We start from the raw sequence: 19766 nt of genomic DNA, 5'->3' as shown, positions 1-19766 counted from the left end.
CTCCCCCCCCACCACCACCACCATACACACTCACACCACCACCACCACCACCACCACCACCCACCGCTTCTCCTCAACCTCAACAAACACACACACCCCTTTTATACCTGCCATGCACCCACAGGCCGGCGGAGGTGTCACGGTGATGTAAGACGATCTGTGGATGCCTGGCGTCTGGTCCGCACAAGCGTGGAGAGGGGGAAAGGGGGGGGGGGGCAGAGACGACAAACACCCGAAACCTCCACAAACTCCAGATTTTTTTATTTTTTGTCCGAATGAGTGAGAAATAAGCAACGGGACGCGCCGAGCAAAGTTGTAGATTCCAGTTCCCCTGTCTGTAGTGCATGGGGAGACGCCGTGTGGTCACAAAGTTGGACCAAGTGTGCCAGAATCACGCGACGGACGCCTTAACCTCCTTCTGTAACTTTTACACGGCTTGCCCTTTCGTTGCAGCGGCTGCTGTCAGATCTGGTGCTAAAATGGTGCAAATCCTCCAGAGTGTTGAGCTCGTAGCGACGGCGGCGTGTTGGTGGAGGCAACTTGACGTGTAAATATGAAACAAACGTGCCTTTGTTTATTACCCTTTACATCACAGAAGCTGTTGTACATAATGTCTCATAATTAAATATTTATAAGAAACTCAGTATGTAACAGTGTAGCAGGAGTTTACGTTAAAACAAGAGGTTTGTGTGAGGAAATAGACTCAATACTTCTCAAATCTCTCCTTTTTTTTATAGGTATGGGGGGGTCAGCTCATTAGCTCAAATGAAAAGGTGTGTTTGTTAAAAGCACAGTTGGGATGAAAACAGCTGACACCACGCAGTTAAAAAAAAAAAAAAAGCTTTATATTCTCTATATTTAGCATCCAGAATAAACACGGCTGCTGTCTGGAGGCAGTAATTCCTCCAGAAAAGCTCACTCAGATGTCTAAACAAAGGATACAGCGAGTGTTTGAAATGACAGTTCCTCCTGCTATTTTTACATCGGCGACCTGCTAAAATTATCAAGCCTTTAATCCGTTTTGACAGTCGCTGTTGTCGTCAGTCTAAATATATTTTCGTAAAGGAGGCAGAAGTTCAGGAGAGGAGCTCTACTCAGCAGATGTTAGCTTCAGCTTTGCCTCTTTTTTTTTTTTTTTTTTTGCCCTGTGTGAGAGAGTCCCTGCAGCTTGGCTTTGTGAATAATGCATGTTTTTCACCACAGGAGTAACATACACACTCACATGAAGAAGCAGCCACAGTGGACGCAGAGTGAATTAGTGACTTTATCACCATCCGGGGTGGCAACAAGTGGCATCGTTGCAACTTGGGGTTTTTATGTTACCTTCTATATTAAAGTGCTTCTAGGTTGCTGGATAGTAAATTAAATCATATATGTGTAAACAATAAAATCTCAGCTAAAGATTAAGGGTTATTGAAGCACCTTTAAAGTTTCGCTTTACTTTTAAAGTTGATCCGAGTTCTTAACGTGCATATATATGACATGATGCTTTTAGCCGCACTTTTAGGTTTTCAAAAGTGCAGGGGATGTGAGTGGATTGGAAAGGGGTTGTGGTTGGGTATCGCATCATATAGTAGCATAATAAATATAGGAATGCTACCTGAACTGCACAAAGCAGTCATGAATACTTAAAGGGGCAGAATTGTGTGTTTTCCAGGCACATAGTGCAATTTCTGTCACTTCCTGGAATGTTATGACTTGTTGGTTGTGACTGGGGATTTTTTTTTCATAATAGAAATACTCTGATTGGATGGATGAGAGCGATCTGTCTTTCATTTGCTCGTGATGTGGTTCTGTTACGTACTTTGCTTGCTTTATGGCCTTCTTGGTGTTCCATACGTAGGAGCCTGTGTCAGACGTAAATTTAGTGAGGTAGAAAAGTTCAACACCACAAACTATATGTTCATTTACAAAGATGTACGTGCGCATAGGAGTTTCAACAAGACTTGCAGATTTTGAGCAGAGCTGCATGAAAAGTGAGGATGTCAAAACTCACTTTAACACCCCATGGTCAACACCATGGTCACCCATGGACCTGTGTGAAGAGGACCTGTGCTTATCTTTGCCCCCTTGCAGGATGTTAAGCCTGGGAAAACAATCCAAAGGCCATCGTAAGAGAACTGCCATCTTGGGTTCACCAAATCTCCATAACGGCAACCACTTTGTAGAGAGAAATGCCAGAGAAAGCCTTTTCCATCCTACCATCACAAACGGAAACTTGTGGAGTTTGTTCAACTCTGTTGTACTTTAACTGGAACAAAGTGCTAATTAGATCACAGTTGAGCTTCGTGGCTCTGACAAAAGTTCAATAGCTTGTTTATATCTGTCCAAACAGGCTGGTTATAGACAACTTTTTAGCACAGTTTATACTCAACCAGTCTGTCCTGCTGTAGTCCCAAAGAGGTCGGAAAGTGGACTTTTTAGCCAATTTAAACTTTTAACCTACACAAAGTCAGGCGTAGTTAGTCCATTTCATTAATCAATATTCTTCTTTTAATCTTTCACTCTTCTGCCACACTTCCACATTGTCGCTTTATCTAAATATCGTAGGGGTGGGCGATATGGAATTTTATCACGATATCTTGTGATAACGATAAATATTGTAACTTAAAAAAACTATTCATTGCCGACTTTTTTTAGATAAGAAATATTGTTCTTGAAAAACATTAAAAACAGGCTTCTTATGATGCCACTCATTTCAAAAAGTGTGATTTGTATCACTGTGCTGCACAGTATCTGCGTTTAGTCATGTATTGTTTTTATTTACTGATATTTATCGACGCTCTTGTGGAACCAAAAGTGGAGAAAATAGCAAGAATAACATTTCCGATCAGACTTTTTATTTCCCATTAGTAAATGAAATCTGTCATGACAACAATAAATCAAAAATGTCTCGTCTTGATAGGACTTTTTTTTTTTTTTGCAATAAATAATATGATAAATGCCCAAACCTGTAACTGTAAAACAATTTGAGGATTTCTGCATCTAGATCACATACAAGATACAACCACAGGAGTTAAAGGCCCAACATATTTATCAGCATGGAAAACTTTCAGCAATAAGTGGAGTTACTGCTATTATTATTAGCTATCTTGTCACATTCTCACATTACCTGAGAAAAACATTAATTGATCTTCTTTTATATCATCTTAACTATTAGCTCTAATCCTTTCCCCTGTTCTTGTCCTTCTCTCTCTCCTTTGCAACAACTTTTTGTTGAAATAAAATCCTCAGTTGTGTCCATGACATCTGTCTGTGCTGAGTTAAAGTCAGAGACAATCTAAACTATTTCCATTGCTCTGATTTGTTGCCTCTTCCCCCGACTTTTTGGGTTTCCATCCTTTCAGTACCTCCCCCCTCTCTTTTTCCTCCGTCTCTGCTTCATTTCTTTCCAGAATAATTGTCTCTCCAATAAATTAGCCAGTTTTTAGTGCCTCCTTCGTTCCTACGGAGGACTGATCCTGTCAAAATAGGCACTAAAAATCCAAAGAAATAAATGGCTTGATAAAGTAATTAATTCATCTGACAAACACTGCATATGAAAAATAAAAGTAAGAGCTTTCCCAAAATCCAAAGAAATAAATGGCTTGATAAAGTAATTAATTCATCTGACAAACACTGCAAATGAAAAATAAAAGTAAGAGCTTTCCCAACTCCTCTTGATGTTGACCAATAGAAGGGAAGCTGACTCGGCATCCCACCGGGCTCCCTTACAGTCTCCTTCCTCCTTTGTCACTTTACCTCCTGCAAAGAGTCAAAGGAAAGAAAGAAAATATGAGGAAAAGAAACATGTAAATAAATTTACAAAGGAAAAAGTAGCAAAGAGATAATACTGTTTGATTTTTAAAAAATGACAGTAAAACAACTTAAAAACATAAAATGAAAAAAAGGTAACTTAAAAAAAACCCCCAGTAGGATTGGAAATAATAAAAAAATTGGTGATAATGCTAAATTAATACTTTTGAAAATTATAAACAAATATTATTTTATCACACACTGTATAATCAATTAAGTTTGGAAAGTTTTATTATTTAATTTTTTACAAACGTCATTGGCAACAGCACTGGTTCTTTTGGAGTTTTTTGGGAGCAGATACCTTCATCTTACAGAAAAATAAATTCATATTTTGACGAGTGGTCCATGTTTCCATTACCTAACATCTGAAAGCGTTGTCCAACAGTTGTTGATTTGCTAGCAAGAGATATAACGACACAACAGAGAGAGGTGGTACTTTAAAATGAGGAGAACCTCATCATCCTCACATAAAATGGATAAAAACTAATACGTATAGTCAGCCACATCTTTAAAAAAAAAAACAAAACACTGTACACACGAGGTCGGATTCAGAAAAGGTTTTATTCACATGAACTCGCACAAATCTGCCCCTGAGTGTTGTTTTAAACATGCCACACCCATAGGGGGCAGGGTAGCGCAAAGCTAAAATCTGCCAGCCAATCAGATGGCTTCAAAACAACCACAACTTCCTTGTGGCTGTTTTGGAAATAAAACATGGCGCCAGGAAGTTCATTTATGTGAACAGCTATATAGGTTGAAGTACTTTTAAATGGCGGGTTATAATATAAAGTTAATAAAGCATGAAAGTTTGTCAATTGGGAATCTTGTCAAGTCAAGTATGTGGATATTTAGGCGCAATATTTGTCACATGATGTAATGCGTGGGACCGAAAATCTCCGTTTTCCCATGTGCACACACAAACACAAATACAGATTTATCAAATCTTCACTGTGGTCATTATAAATCATTATTTCATAGCAATGAAAGGCCAAAACGCATAAAACTGCATTTATTTCCCCAGACATCTGGCTATGCTAGGCCTTCGTTTTAGTTCCCATTTTTACACATTGCTGTTACCGTATTGAGTTTCCCGTATTATAGAAACTAGATTTTGCGGGAATCTTTTACGTAATGCGCAACAGCCGCAATCCTGCCATAAATACCAGGCCCTGAAATGTAGCAAAGTGATCAGCTCTGTCCAAATCTCAACAGAAATGTTTTTACAGCTACGGGTGTAATGCAGCTCGGCAGTAAATGCTGGTAAGCACAGCCAATTCAAAGTCAGCACTTATTTAAAAGAACATCAGCTGTGGGTATTTTGAGTTTGTTCTACCTTTAAGCTAAAAAAAAAAAAAGAAAAGAAAAGAAAAGCTGAAATGATTAGCAGATCTCTGCCTTCTGCTTATTCCTAACAGTGCTTTGGAAATGTTGGTAAATGATCTTGAGCTGAACGCCGGACTGATTTTCTCGCTACAGTACGGATGATCACGGAGCTCTGCTGCAATCGACTTCTTTTCTCTCTAATCCAGCGAATGCTAAGCTAAAAACGCTGGCTTCTGAAAGTACAAAACAATCCCTGACATCTCGAGCGCAATGTAGGTCTCCTCTGATCACGGCTGCCGGCGTGCCGTTTCAGATGCATTGACAGTTTGTTCCTAAAATAGCTTTATCTGATGCCCAAACATGCTCCTGTCAGATGCCGTATCTAACGCGGCATACCTACCTCCCTCTCTGTCTCGCTCTCTCTCGCCCTGCTGTAGCCGACTGTAGCTAGAGTGTGTGGTTCAGCTTCTGCCTGCCCTTCTGTCAGTCACTCAAAGCGTGGAGCAGAGGAAGGAGACGGGCGGAGGGGTCTTTAGCTTTAAAACTACAAAGACGTGCGGCAGTAACTTTCACTCATAGCGAGGCCTTTGGTACCCCGTCAAGGCTGAAGACGCAGAGGTCAGGGGTGAAACTACTGTATGCGTGTGCGCGCGTGTGTGTGTGTATGTGTATGTGTGTGTTTCATGGATTCGTCTCAACACATGCACAGTGTGCACTGTTGGTCCAATTTATTCTGAAATGAGACGGAAACGCGTCCTGTATGACTGTGGGGTTTTAATATCCACTCACTGCAAAAACAGAAACTCTTACCAGGTTTTTTTTAAAAATCAGTATTAATAACCTATGGAACTATGTATGTAAATATTGTTGAACTGTTTGTTTTGATTTTGTGTTAGCTCCTGCTACTGGTGTTAGCTTATGGTAGTGTTAGCCCCTACTAATGGTTTTAGGTCCTCCTAATAGAGCTAGTTCTCCTTTGTTGTCCTTCTGGAAGGTGTTAAAATACTGTAAACTGTGTCTTTTTTTCCTCTTAATGGAGTTGTGCTCTGTGAGTTGGCCTCCCCTTCAATAAAATATGTTAGTTTGTGACGTTACAAAACGCAAGAAAGCTCAAGGAATCTGAACACTTCCCTGAGCCCAAACCTTTAATCTTTAAGTGAGGTTTAAAGTTTATGGCTGTCTTTTATAATCCAACCATTTCTTTTCAATGTTTTTGATCCTTTGCTCTTAACTTACAGAACTAATCCCTTCTGTTACTTTTTTCATTCAAAGCTTTTTTTTCCTCTTTCTTTTTGCAATCCAGGAAATGAGCCTGCAGCTAAAATAGATATTTCTTTCTCTTCTTCACTGATGAGTGTTTCCCTCAAGGAAAAATAACTTTTTCTTTTATCAGTTTTTTTTTTAATCATGTCTGTGTAGTTCAGGTGCAATTGTTTTACATTTAGATGAGTAATTTAGAGTCTTGTTGTCAGTGTTCACAGTAGTTAAGTATTCTGTTTGACAATGATGGAGATTTACTCAACGTAACCTTAAAAATAAGGCTGGTCTTGCATAAGTAAAAGTTAAAAAGTGATGTCTTATGTTCTTCGTGAAGCCCAAATTTGAACTACACCACTTTTTTTTAACGATTTACGTGGAACATTAGGTATTTTTACACAAAGCCTTTGAGTCAAATCAGTATCAGCTTGAATTTTACTCAGTATTGTTTCAGAAAGGATATTGCTGGTATCAAACATCACTGATATTTGGAGGCGTGGGGAACTGGATGGTTTTGTTTACTTCCTCTGCTGCCGTTGCTAAAACCACAGACTACAGTTCTAAAACATTGTTCACATTCCTCCTTCTGTTCGCTGATTGGTAGAGTTCTACCACAGGAATCCAAGTCAATGTGAGAAAGTCCAGACGGAGAACTGGAGGGAGATGAGAAAGCAATATCCAGGCTAGCTCCACGGCAAACAGAGGGTGAAGGGGGTAAAACAAAAGCTAGCTCTTCTACAGTTAGCCTGGCTAACTGTAAAGCTTCTTTTCAAACCGTTCCTCTGACTTTGCTGGGAAATCTCCCACTGACGACGGAAATGGCTAACTTTGATTCTTTCTCTCTGAGTACTAGCCGCCACACCAGAGAGTGTTGCTATCGGTCAGACCTGATCGCACTTAGCAAGGCGTGTTCATAAACTCTAAAAAGATTGTGGCTTTTGTGTTTCTGACTAGCTTGTTTCATGTCGAACTGAAAGTTTTCTTGATTCCTGGTCACCGGCTAATTTCTGGTGGCATCTGAAATCCTGGCCCACAGCGCCGCATTTCACTTCAGGCTGACATGCTGGCATAGACCTGCATTCAGAGAGACTCGCTGGTTTGATCTCTGACTTGATGAGTGTCAGTGTGTGTGTGGGTGTGTGCGTGTACCAGGTTTTATATCCTTATGGGAACCTATCTCTACAATGTGAGGTTATGGGGACCGTTGCTCGTTGTGGGGACATTTTCTTGGTCCCCATGAGGGAAATTGTTATTTTTGGGTTAGTGGTTAAGTCTGTGATGATTAGGGTTAGGGTTAGGATGATGGTAAAGGTTGGGCTGTAGAAATTAATGGAAGTCAATGAGAAGTCCCCACAAGCAATGAAAACACGACTGTGTGTGTCTATGCGTGCATCACCTCCCCTTGCTTGTCTGCCTCGTCCTTTCTGCCTCTTTGTTGTGTTATCTGTGTCTATTTCAGATCCCCTCTGTGTGTCGCTCTCTCTTCTGTTACCCTTTTCTTCTCGTCTTGCTCACTGTCCTAGTCTCAGCAAAGCACACACACGCACACACACACACGCATACAGACACACAGCAATGCCAGTTAGCTGTTGCAGTTGCTGCTGTGCTGCAGATGCCCCAGTGTGCTGTCATTAGCAGAGAGATCTGGGGCTGCTATAAATTATGCACGCAGAATAACAGAAGGCAGAGGAATTCTCCACTCTGCTTCTTTGCCTGCCTGACTGCATGCATGTGTGTGTGTGAATGTGTGTGTGTACCGCAGGTGGATGTATAGGCCACGTCTCAGCCCAATTATGTTCTCCTGATGTCATAATGATCAACTCCGTTTGTCGAGGAGTGTGTATTAGCGTGCCTCTTTGTCACACAGCTCCCTCCTGATGTTAGAGTCGTGTAGCTTCATGTCCTTCAGTTATTCAGTGTGTTTCCGTGGATATGCGTGAGTGTGTGTGTTGTGTTGTCTGTGAATAATGTATCAGCACTCATCTTTTTCAGCAGTCAGACTTAGTGGAAAACTCCAACACACACCTTTTAAAGGGACGTTGCCACATGGCTTAGTTTGTGAATGAGAGAGGTTTTAGTGTAACCCCCACCTACACACCCACACACACGCACACACACACACACACGCACACACACAGATGAACTGCACGCACGACCCATCCCATTTACTGCATCAGTAAAAGTGCTCGTTTCTGACCGGGTGGATTTGTCTGATGCTTTTTCCTCTTCTTTCTTTTCTCAGCAGAGATGATCTTTTCGTAGAATCAAATTCCAAATCAGAAAGCGTTTGTCTCTCAGCTGCACGTAAAGCATTTTAAGGTGACTCGTTTGCAACAGTTTCAGTTCATCTGAGACATCTTACAGTTTTCTTGGAGAGACTTTTTTCTTTTTTGTTGATCTTTTGGCATTTTCCTCCGTTCCCATCTCTGCTCTGCCAGACTTTAAGGGGGTTGGCGTTCAGTCAGCGGAGCCAGATATTTGTGAAGCTAGCAAAATGACATGTTCTGCTGCCACTCTGGCAAGGACTCTATTTCTGTCATATCCCCGTTGCTTTTGAGCAAGGCAGTCCGCTGGTAAGATCTGTCCTAGCGTAGAGGCACACAATATGTGGAGCTGTGGAAAAAGTATTTGCTCCCCCTACAGGCTTCCTGGGCAGCTTTGTCTTCTTTTAGGAACATCAAACAAATTTTAATATCAGAGAAAGATAACCAGAGTAAAAACAAAAACAAAATAAAATGCAGTTTTTAATGAATAAAAGCGATCCACACCAACCCGGCCCTGTGTGGAAGAAGTAATTGCACCCTAAGCATAATCCTGTCACAATAAATCAACTAATTGCATGATGAATTAAAATGAGCGCCAATAATTTCCATTTGTAAGAGAGACGCTTCAATTTAAATATCATAGAAAAAGTCGGCTGCAAACATTTGACGCCCAGTACCAAGCGGTTAGTTTGCACTACCTTCCACTTTTGCCTGTTTTCCAGGTCTTATTCTTTTTTTAATTACAGAAACGTCATAATCCATTTTAAATAATTCTGTTTTGTTTATTTATTTTAGATATTTACTTCAGTTCTTTGCTGTAAACTCTTCAAAATCTGATACCATTTCAGGCCCACTTGAGCATGAAAATTTGTTCTAGCATCCAGACACAAACATCTGTAATAATTGTCAATAATCTTTTCACATCATTGTCAAGATTCTTACTTTGCAGAATGATTTAATAACTTCTGAGGGTTTTAAAACATATTCATCCTGTTTTAAGCCACATACAGCTTTTACTTTTATTTTTTGTTCAGATAGTCATGTGAAAATAAAAAGCAGAACTAATTTCAGCGACTCATTCTTCAGTCTGGAGGCATTAATTTAGTCTCTAAATATGTCTGCATGCAGCTACAGTCGTTCTGGCTGGGAACCAGGGTAAACATAAGATCAACAAAGTAGCATTGGTGTTGACATATAGCAGCACCGTGGTACTAAAGCTAAAGCTAGCTGCTGTTCATGTGTTCACCTGACAGAGATTAGCTGAGCTGAGCTGTTATGTAACAACTACAAAGGCTGAATCTGCCGCTCTGCCATCAAATTCAACACAAATTTTACAATTTGAAAATTCATATCCACTGATTTCTGAGCTTGTTTTTTGTTTTTTTTTTACAAAAATCACATTTTGTTTTGTTAGTTTTGTTGTTTAGTTTTTGGTTAAATTCTTGTCTTTGTTATAAAACAACATGCCATCTCGTCCTAGCTTATTTGAGTCTTAACAGAATAAAAATCTCAAACCGTTGCGACGTGACGTTTTTTTCTTCTAAGTTGCTCTAAAGCACAAAAACACACCACAGAAAATCAAATATTTCAGCATGGATTTGAACAAAGATTGTTTTCTGCCAATTTCATTCAAATATGAATAATTAGTTACTGAAATGTTTCCCACCCGTCATGAACAATGTTTCTTACAGTTAAATGTTGGACTTTTGAAATCTTCCACTCTAAGGTTTCCTTGTCAGATATTATTGCTGATGTGTCTCCATGTTGGCATGCATTAACCCCGTCTGCCTAAAACTCCTGCTTGCTAATGATTCATTAGCAAAGCATTTTATTTAGCAGCAACTAGCGGCTAATTTTCCTCTTTAACCCTGCTGAAGCGGTGACGGTGCACTAACTTTCTCCTCGCCCATTTCTTTTCTTTTGGCTTCATCTTCGTTGAGAAAAGAATGGCCGCCTCCAACTTGTGGTAGCTCACTTTAATTTGAATCAATAATTTAAGCATATGATGAAGACCAGATTGTTTTTTTTCCCGTCCCCTTTTCATAAATTTTGCATGTGAAAAATCTCAACACCGTGACAGTAGGAGCATTTTTCTCCATGGACTCTTCTTCACTCGGTTTTTTAAAACAATCCATGACTAGTTGAACACGTTGGCCTAAATATGTTGTAATTTCCCGATGCGTAAAAACTCATAATTATTTCAAAAACTGTATGCCTTTACTATGTTCTTCCCCTATGGAGGTTTACATTTTTTCACCTGGGCGATGCATTTTGGGCTGACGACATGCGTAGGTTAAAGTGGACTAGAGCTTATGAACAAAATACAGGAAGTCGAGGTTGTGGAGGCTAACGCTACGGACATGAACGTCTGGGTTGAGGCAAACTGCCTCAAAGTTTTCATCTGCTGGTACACAAGAGATATCTGCTGAAATAAACGGCCATGATTGGCCTGTGAGCTACTTACTATATTAGCTAGAGCTAGTAGGAGCTAATACTATTAGCATTAGTTAACACTATTAACAAAAGCTAACAGTTTTAACAAGAACTAACATCATTAGCAGAAGCTAACACCATTAGCAGGAACTAACCCCATTAGCCAAAGCTAACATCTTTAACAGAAGCTAATACTATTAGCAGGAGCTAACGCAACAGTGAAGCATCTTTAAATCTTTGTAACATTTTAATAGGGCTGTTGTAAAAGAATATTTTAGTAATCAAATACTCTATAGAATATTTTTACGTTTATCCGAGGAATCAGATCTCTCTCTCTGCGCTATTTCTACATTTCTACCTTTCACTCCAAAACCGTGACGCTGCAATTCCGACTCCAGAAAAGCTGTCGTACTCCAACAGCTTTTCTGAAGTAAGAGCGCTGTCCTCCACAAATAATGATCCGGCCGGAACGCGGTAGACATAAGCTTCGAGGCAGATACATTTTCCTCAAGGAATTTTAATAATCGAGGTACTTGAATCACTCAAGAAATCGTTTCAGCCCTCCATTCTAATATGTCTGAGAAAATGTTTTGATTCCTATGCTAACTGTAAGCAGTTCTAGAGACTCTTTGCTTCATGCTGTTGCATTGGCATTTCCTAGCAGCAGCTGCACCAATACCAGCTTTATTGGCTGAATCTCTCCCCTTCCTCTGTTTGGTCCTCCTCATCTTCTTTTCTTCTCGGCCTTTATCATTACATCCTATTTTAATGCGCTCTGGTTGAAGTTGAAAGAGCTGAACTTTACTTGTTGCACAAAAATTACTAGTGGATGGAGCTAGCGCTTCCCGACCTAGCATATGTCGTCATGTCAGTGCTTTACTATTTAAACTCTGTACTTCTATTAAACAGAAAACAATAGAGTCAAAATGGTTAATCGTGGTGAATTGATAATTGAGATAATCATAAACTGTTTTTGTCATTGATTAATTTGATGAAAAAACACAGCACAGTCAGAACAATATACAAGTCAAACATGTACTAAACATATTTAAGATTAAAAAAAAAAACTTTTATCTGTAAATTTACCAAAAACTCTCCAAGTGGCATAGTTTTAGTTTCAAAGGAATGCTGTTATCGTCATCATTTTAGACAAATTTGTTTCTTAATTTGAAAAATCTATTAAATTGCTTAGTTGCTTCTTTTAATGCATTTCTAAAATTGTATAAAAAAGACCTAAGTGCGTAAATGGAAAAAATCTGTAGAATATGACGAGTTTGTATCCGATTAATCAATTAATTGTCAGGCTAATCAACCACCAAATTAGCTGCAGCCCTACAGTATCATACTGTACCGACCAAGGTAAATAAAAACAAGTCGACTCTGAACCAGTCCTCATCCTCCCTCTGTCCTGATTTTCATCAATTATTACTGTGAAATGAAAGTTGTCATTAATTTTAAATCAACTTGTAATCTAAACCCCTCACTCTCTACTGTACATATCCACACGGAGATATAAAAAAAAAAGAACTCTGACCCTCACATTAAGCTTCAAGCATCATTTCATTCACGCTGCAGCTCCACACTGGATGCATCCCATTATCGAGGTGTTAAGAAGATCCCAGAGTCACGAACGCTCTCCTTTAAACCAGTTAGGAATGACAATGAGCCGGCGACCGTCTCTCTGTACAGCCTGTCCAGAGAAAGTTGGACTCGCTCGCAGTAGGTCCCTCGCTGCGCTGCTCTCTTCATTGCATCAGAGGCGTGTGTGCTGATGAAAAGCACCGATCGGCTTCCTCAGGTTACACTATAGGCTTTCTGAAATTAGCTTCACACAGCAAATCGTTTGTTCGCAGCCTCGTCTGGTGCTGCCAATGCGCAGAGATGCCAGGATGAGACGGGATCCTCAATGAATGATTTTCGGTGGACAGGCGGGAAGGCCAGGGAGATCTCTCTGTTGTCAAACAACGATCAGAATCACTTTTTCTGCTCCTGATCTAACGTTTAATTTGTGCTCTGAAAGATGAGAAATCAAATGAACCTGGGAGAAACCAGACTTTGGTCAAACCCAGGGAGGTTGAACACGTTGTGGCTTTCACCTCGCCAGTAAAAGTTGGGTTTGTGCTCAGGGATTTTCCGTACAATATGCTACCTGACGTTTGCCAAACGTTTAATTTAGCCTGGGTGAAACCTGTTGGACACGGGGGAACAATGCAGTGGGTTAGGTGCAGTCAGACGTACATCTCTGTCGAGGTTTAATTGTGATCTCATAAACCTTGATGATGCAAATATCCACGCAGGTTTTTGGTTTGGGCCTTTTCATTATTTGCCTAATTAGAAGTTCAGTTTAGTGCGTCGCCTGTGTATCTGTCTGTAATCTCAACTTGTTTGTTTTGTCAAAGCCTCCTCTACTACGCACTGGTGTCTGGTTTCTTTAAAAAGGAGCAGTGGGACGTCGTCTCTCGTCCTAAAGACGCTTCGCCGCCCTACAGAGGACAAATCTGATCGATGCCTCGGTCCTCTTATCGGGACAGTTGTGCCTGTTGCTCTGCCTTTCCAGCTTGCGGTTAAACGTTGTGCGTTTGGGGGGATTGGTGGTTTGGACGGCGGGCATTTTGGATGGCGGGCGTTTTGGACGGAAGAAAAATGACGATCGGCGGGGTAGGAGGTGTGGGAAGAAAAAGAAAAGGGAGGGCAGACGGGAGGGAGAGGCGAGATACTGGGATGAATGAAAACAGAGGAGGCAGAAGTCAAAGACAGAATGCAAAGTGTTGACACACACAGAAAAAAGAGCAGGTAGAGATATGAAATGAAGGAGGGATGAGCAGAGGACTGGTGGAAAGTAGGATGACTTGCAGAAGACTCCTGAGTGGAGAAAAGGAGAGATAGAGAGAATAGCTTTTCTCCACCGTTGTGCCCGCAAGCCCTTCATTAACTATTCATTACTCTATCTATCTATCTATCTATCTATCTATCTATCTATCTATCTATCTATCTATCTATCTATCTATCTGAGTCTTTCTTCCTGGCTTTCTCACACCCACAGTCCTTTTTTCTTACAAAAGGCTCGACTGTACATCTGGAGCAGAAGCAGCCTCTCTCTCCCTCTCTTTCTCTCTCTCTACTTCTCTGTATGGCTGTGTGTAGTTGAATGTGTGTATCTGTAAGATAAAGAAAAACAACCCTGATTTCTGCTGAATCTGATGGATTTTTTTTTTTACCTAAATAGATCTCTGAGCCGCAAATAGAACAATGCACAGCAGCCAGGATAACACACAAGGTCAGGTCGGTTTGTGTGTTTGTCAAGAGTCTTGCAAAAAATAAAAAAATAAAAATCCAAAGCAAGAAGGTATAGACAAGAGAAAACAAAGGAGGGAGTTATTGACAAAAACTGTTGAAAGCGTACACACACACACACACACACACACACACACACACACACACACACACACACACACACACACACACACACATACACACACACACACACACATGCACGTGATTATACAAACTATATGTTTGTATGACGGCCTTTGCACACATTCTTACTTCCCCACGCCTACAGAGGGTTGCCTGGGGCTCGCTGTTAGCCAGGCTATGCTGCATGTGGCTGCCATAATTCACCACACGCACACACACACTGCCTTTCCTACTTTTTCCACAATCTTATTTTCTACCTTCTTTCTTTCCTTCTTTCTTCCTGCCTGCCATCCTCTCTCTCTTTCTCTCTCTCTCTCTCCCGTGCCCTCCCTGGTTTCTATGGTGACAGCTGTGCGCTGCAGAAATCACGCTGATTGGAGAAGGAGATAGAAGGAGCTGCTCTTCCTTTGTGCGCGCGCGCCCACACGCTCTCACGAGCGCGCCGCCTTCCGCCTCACGTGCACGTTTTATGAATGTACTCCGGTTGGTTCCTTCGGCGGGGTTCAGGCATGTTGTCGTCAGGATGCCAAACACACCTAATCGGCCATGGCTTCCATATCGCTCACTGTTATTGGATCATGCTAAGCGAGAAATTAAATCAATTTTTGTTGATGCTCGCTCTGGCGGACAGAGACGAGGCCTGATGTGGGGGATGTGGAGTAGAGGAGAGGGAGGGAGAGAGGGAGGAAGCCGACCTTGAGAGAAAGACCTCTTGACGGACGGCTGATGGGAGCGCTGGTCACGTTTGATTGGACGCCGAGGCAACCTGGTCACAGGCTATTGGCCAGACACCGTTTCATAACCTCTTGGCGTTCCCGCTTCTTCAGAGTTCTTCCCATCACTCAGCGATACAGACAGCTCGGATCAGCAACTCACACACACACACACACACACACACACACACACACACACACACACACACACACACACACACACACACACACACACACACACACACACTCATGTTCAGCACACGTCTATATCCAGAGACAATCACACATCTCCATCAGTGCAAACACTGAATCGTACCTGCTTGGATTTGTGCGCCTCGCGTCATGTACGTGTGTGTGTGTGTGCGTGTGTGTGTGTGTGTGTGTGTGTGTGTATTCACTCCCTCCCTCACACTCGGCGGTACACATCGGCAGTGCTGTGGGAAAATCTTAGCCGGGGTGTAAATTGCAGCTGCAGTTAGCTGAGTGAGTGAGGGCCTGTTATGGCTTGCTTGCTCGTCTGGGCCGTGTGTGGGATGTGTGAATCTTCTCTAATTGGGTTTGTGCACATGTGTGTTCAGAGTCGCTCTTTCATATTTTCTTCTTTCCGGGGGAGTGAGACGAAATGTTTAGTGCAGACTTGTTTTTACACTTTTCAGTGCTAAAAAGTCGTAATATTATGTTTGTAATGTCTCCCGATCTGGATGTTTTTATCCCTGAAATGTTCACCTAAAGGCTTAACAAAAAAAAAAAAAAAAAAAAAAAAGATTTACCCAACTCAAAACACAGCATCTTTCTCCTGTTGACTAAGTTCTTATGCAGAGGGCTTTGCTGAAGTGCTGTGCTACCGTTAGCATGTTTGCTATCTGCTTTGTCGATCAGGCTTGCAGCATACTTCAGCGAGGTTCAAAGTTGATTGTCTGGAGACAAAACTTGCAGAGGAAAGTTGTTTTCCCGCTTTATAAACTTTAATGTTTTTGCTTTTAAAATCTTTTAAATTTAATGGCCAGTTATTTTTTTTCCCGCCCCCAGCAGACAGCAATCTTGCGGACACTGCTATCGGGGTTGAACGATTTCATATTTTCTAAAGTCACGATTAACACGATGAAAGTTGAGTCGACTTAGTCGCTGTGATGTCACAGAAATGGAGTAGAGAAGACTTTACGGCGACTTACAGGGCTGGCTGGCTTTATGAGCTTTATTCACTGCAAAGACTGAAAAAAAAAACCCTTAGACAGAAGTCCATAAAAGCAGAACTTTATCCCGGACTTCTTCGGCAGCAGCAGAGCTGTGATCTTCTGACTGATTTGTCTGAAAAGTCGCAGAAAGTCAAGCCTGACTTTTTTCCCCTCATATGCTCATCTTGGACGGCTGCACTAACACCAGTCAAATCATTGATCACAGTTGTCCATGTTGGAACGTTATAAGCTGTACTTTTTTTTAAATAAAATGTTGAAATGAGTTCAAATCATTCAGAGAATTAGCTGTAATTTGTCTGACTTTTTTTTTTAATTTTGGTTTATGAAAGTTAACTTTGATTTGATTTCTTAGCTTAACAAATCCTCTATTATTGGACGAAGCCAATTGTTAATCAGGTTAATCGCCCAGCAAGCTCAAAAAAGTATATGTCTTGAAGAATATTCCAAAGGTAAATCTTTTCCCCCGTGTTTATCTGAACAAAGGTTAATTCATCATATATATTATCCGTCACTTTAAAAGAGACTGATGGCTGTTTGCTACAGATGAGTCCTCATAAATACATGACAAAGAAAAATTAGATTTGACTCATGACATTCAAGCAGATAACGGTGCATACGCCAGTGGTAAAGGTAAATTTGATTAGATAAACATGTTACCGAGTATTTCTCTGCATCCCTTGTTTCCTTCTCATGGCTGTAATGACAACTGAACGGGGGAGTGGTTCAATCGTTCCTGATCATGTTAAAGAGAACTCTCCGCTGCTATTACAGGAGCCACTCTTAAGAGCTACATAAAACAGATGGCAAAGATATAATTCTTAATATGTCCACTTTATTACGCTGGATACAGCAATCATAAGAGGGACAAATGAACACCCAGTGTGTTATTTTTAAATGACTGCGACCTGTGAGCAAAAAATAAAATAAAATCAATATCTTCTATATATTGTGCATTGACACAAATGAATAGTTTCATTTTAATTAGCTGCCCAGAGGGGGAAACAGTTAGCATGTTTTTCAGTTAGCATTTTTCACCATGTGATGATAATGTTCTGGTTTTTCGGTTGTCTCTTTGAGTTCTAATCAATCAATCAATCAATCAATCAATCAATCAATCAATCAATCAATCAATCAATCAATCAATCAATCAATCGTTATTTTTATAGCACCTTTCAGCAGCAAGGCATTTCAAGGTGCTTTACATAATGAAAAAAAAAATAAAATGAAATAAAAACAGCATGTGACATTGAATTTAGAGATTCAATATACTGTCTATGATCAGTCAGCCAGAAGATTTTTAAAGTATAAACACCAACAACAAAAGCTGAGTTTATCTGTGGCTATAAATTTATAAATATAGCGAAGAGATTTCTGACTCGACCAGAAGCGTCTCCTCTGGTTTCAGGAAGCTAGCTCCATCATGTAAGAATTGCTTTATAAACAATCATACAAGTCTTTTGACATTATTTCTTGAAGCCGTTTCACCAAAGGTCCTCAAAACTTCACATTTAAAGAGTTATTAAAAACATTTGAAGTAATTTTTGTCTAGCCTTCCAACTGTTAGCGGATGCTATTTGTATCAGAAGTAGAAGCAACACTGAGTCAACTGTGTGTGAGAGAGAGAGTGAAGTTGCTACAAACAAGAGAGTCAAACAAAAGTTTGACTTCCGTTTTAAACCAGACTAAGATTATGCAATTTGCGTGGCTAGCACTAGCTAAAGACATCAGTCTCTATTATGCACTTTGCGTGGCTAGCATTAGCTAAAGACATCAGTCTCTATTGTGCAGTTTGCGTGGCTAGCGTTAGCTATTGACATCAGTCTCTGGAGAACGTACATCCTCACCTAAGATTTATTGGCTGTCAGCATTTTCAAATCCAACGTTTTGCATTACAGCAAAATGTCAAAATCTCCAAAGGATAAAAGTATTTTTTTCTGTAGCCTGTTAGCCGTCATCTGTTGAAACTCTCCCTCGTTCTCTAAGGGTGCATTCACACCAGCTCTGTTTAGTCCTCTTTAATCAGACTCTAGTTCACTTGTTTAGAAAGTCCCGTTTGTTTTGGGAGATGGGAATAAATCGAACTCTGGCCCATGTAAAAACCCAGACTGGTTCAGCTTCTTCTGAGGTTTTTGTGTTGTTTCCTTCAGTCGTTCTTGGCGCAGCGCCCCCACAGGCGAGGAGGGGAACAGGTGTTTCAAAAGGTTTTGGTTGGTTTGACACAGTCATGCTCACTCAGTGCAGAGTGAAGGCAATTAATAGTCAGAATAATCGATGGAATAATCTGTCGCTAGAATAATCACTAGGTGTAGCTCTTAAGTCAGGCCTCAGGACATTAATTTTTACCCACTCTTTCCTTTCTGCTAAACAAACGAGATTCATTAATTTCAGCTTCTTTTTTAAGCGCTAAATGTTTTCCATAGAGGGCTCTGTGTGGAAGCAGACCGGCCGCTCTGCTCTGCGGATGCGACTGAACTGACACCTTGAGACGGTTTGTAGGAATCCATTACCAGACTGACTGGTTGTTAACAAGGCTGGATGTACGGTCAAACTGCCTGTGTCCCCCCACCCCACCTCCTCCTCTGTGTGTTAACCTCCCACTCATAGTGTGTCACCAGACTTCAGAAAAATCCTCCCGCCTGCAGAGATCTACATTTTCAACTCAACGCCTCACTCCGTTAACTCCCACACGGATTTCAGATGAACCCTGTGGTCTTGGGAGAAGTCAGAGAATCCTGCTTTGCTGCAGGATTCTTGCAATGCTGCATTGCTACAGTGAAATCATTCATATTAAAAAAACAAACAAACTGTAACTCTGAGCCATTCAAACTTTGAAGCAGAGTAAGAGCAGCAGACTTTTTACGTTTACAAGTGTTTCCACGTTCGTGTTCGGCTTTCAGCTGCCACCGTATCTCTGTGCGGCCTGTTCTTCTTCGTGTGCGTCTGTGTTTTTTTTTTTTTTGGTGGCATTTCTAGTTAACTCTTAATCATTCCTAATGTATTTACTTACAGCGAAGCTTTTTGTAACTTGCTTTTGAAAAGTGCAGCACAAAAACAAAGATTATTATTCTCCGAGGTATTTTGTCATTGTGAAGCTAAATGCCAGATCCGGGCAGCTGGAATAAGCACGATGTCGCCTCCTCCCTTTGTAGAATCTCATCTCTTTTCCACATATGGTACATTGTTATTAGATTACAGTTCCCAGGATTTCCTAATTGTCTCCAGCAAAACAAAAAAGTAAATAAAAAATCCAAAGCATAACACAGGAAGATCACAGCAAGCAGGCTGCTCCATGCCCTTTAGAAAACAATTTGTCATGGCGAGACTGCAGACAGTAGAAGGGAAAACTCTGCTTTTATTCATATTTACCA

General features: G+C 40.8%; 1 protein-coding gene and 1 long non-coding RNA gene across 6 annotated transcripts in view; one reads left to right on the top strand and one right to left on the bottom strand.

Annotated features, from left to right (window-relative positions):
* Positions 1–19766, top strand: part of nrg2b (neuregulin 2b) — a 66588-nt gene that overhangs the window by 422 nt on the left and 46400 nt on the right. The window lies entirely within an intron of this gene.
* LOC145553091 (uncharacterized) overlaps positions 1–19766 on the bottom strand; it is a 29912-nt gene that overhangs the window by 1987 nt on the left and 8159 nt on the right. The window contains exon 2 of one of the 2 annotated variants that reach the window (XR_014089282.1): positions 108–3744. This is a non-coding gene — a long non-coding RNA (uncharacterized LOC145553091). Of the gene's footprint in view, positions 1–107; positions 12196–19766 lie in introns of those variants that run through there. The other variant, XR_014089281.1, reaches the window with a different exon arrangement.

This window comes from Poecilia reticulata, chromosome 10 (genome assembly GCF_904066995.2).
Source record: "Poecilia reticulata chromosome 10, P_reticulata-male-v2, whole genome shotgun sequence".
Lineage (NCBI taxonomy): Eukaryota > Metazoa > Chordata > Actinopteri > Cyprinodontiformes > Poeciliidae > Poecilia > Poecilia reticulata.
Note: the sequence above shows the minus strand (reverse complement) of the source record. Positions and strands in the feature narration are given on the sequence as shown.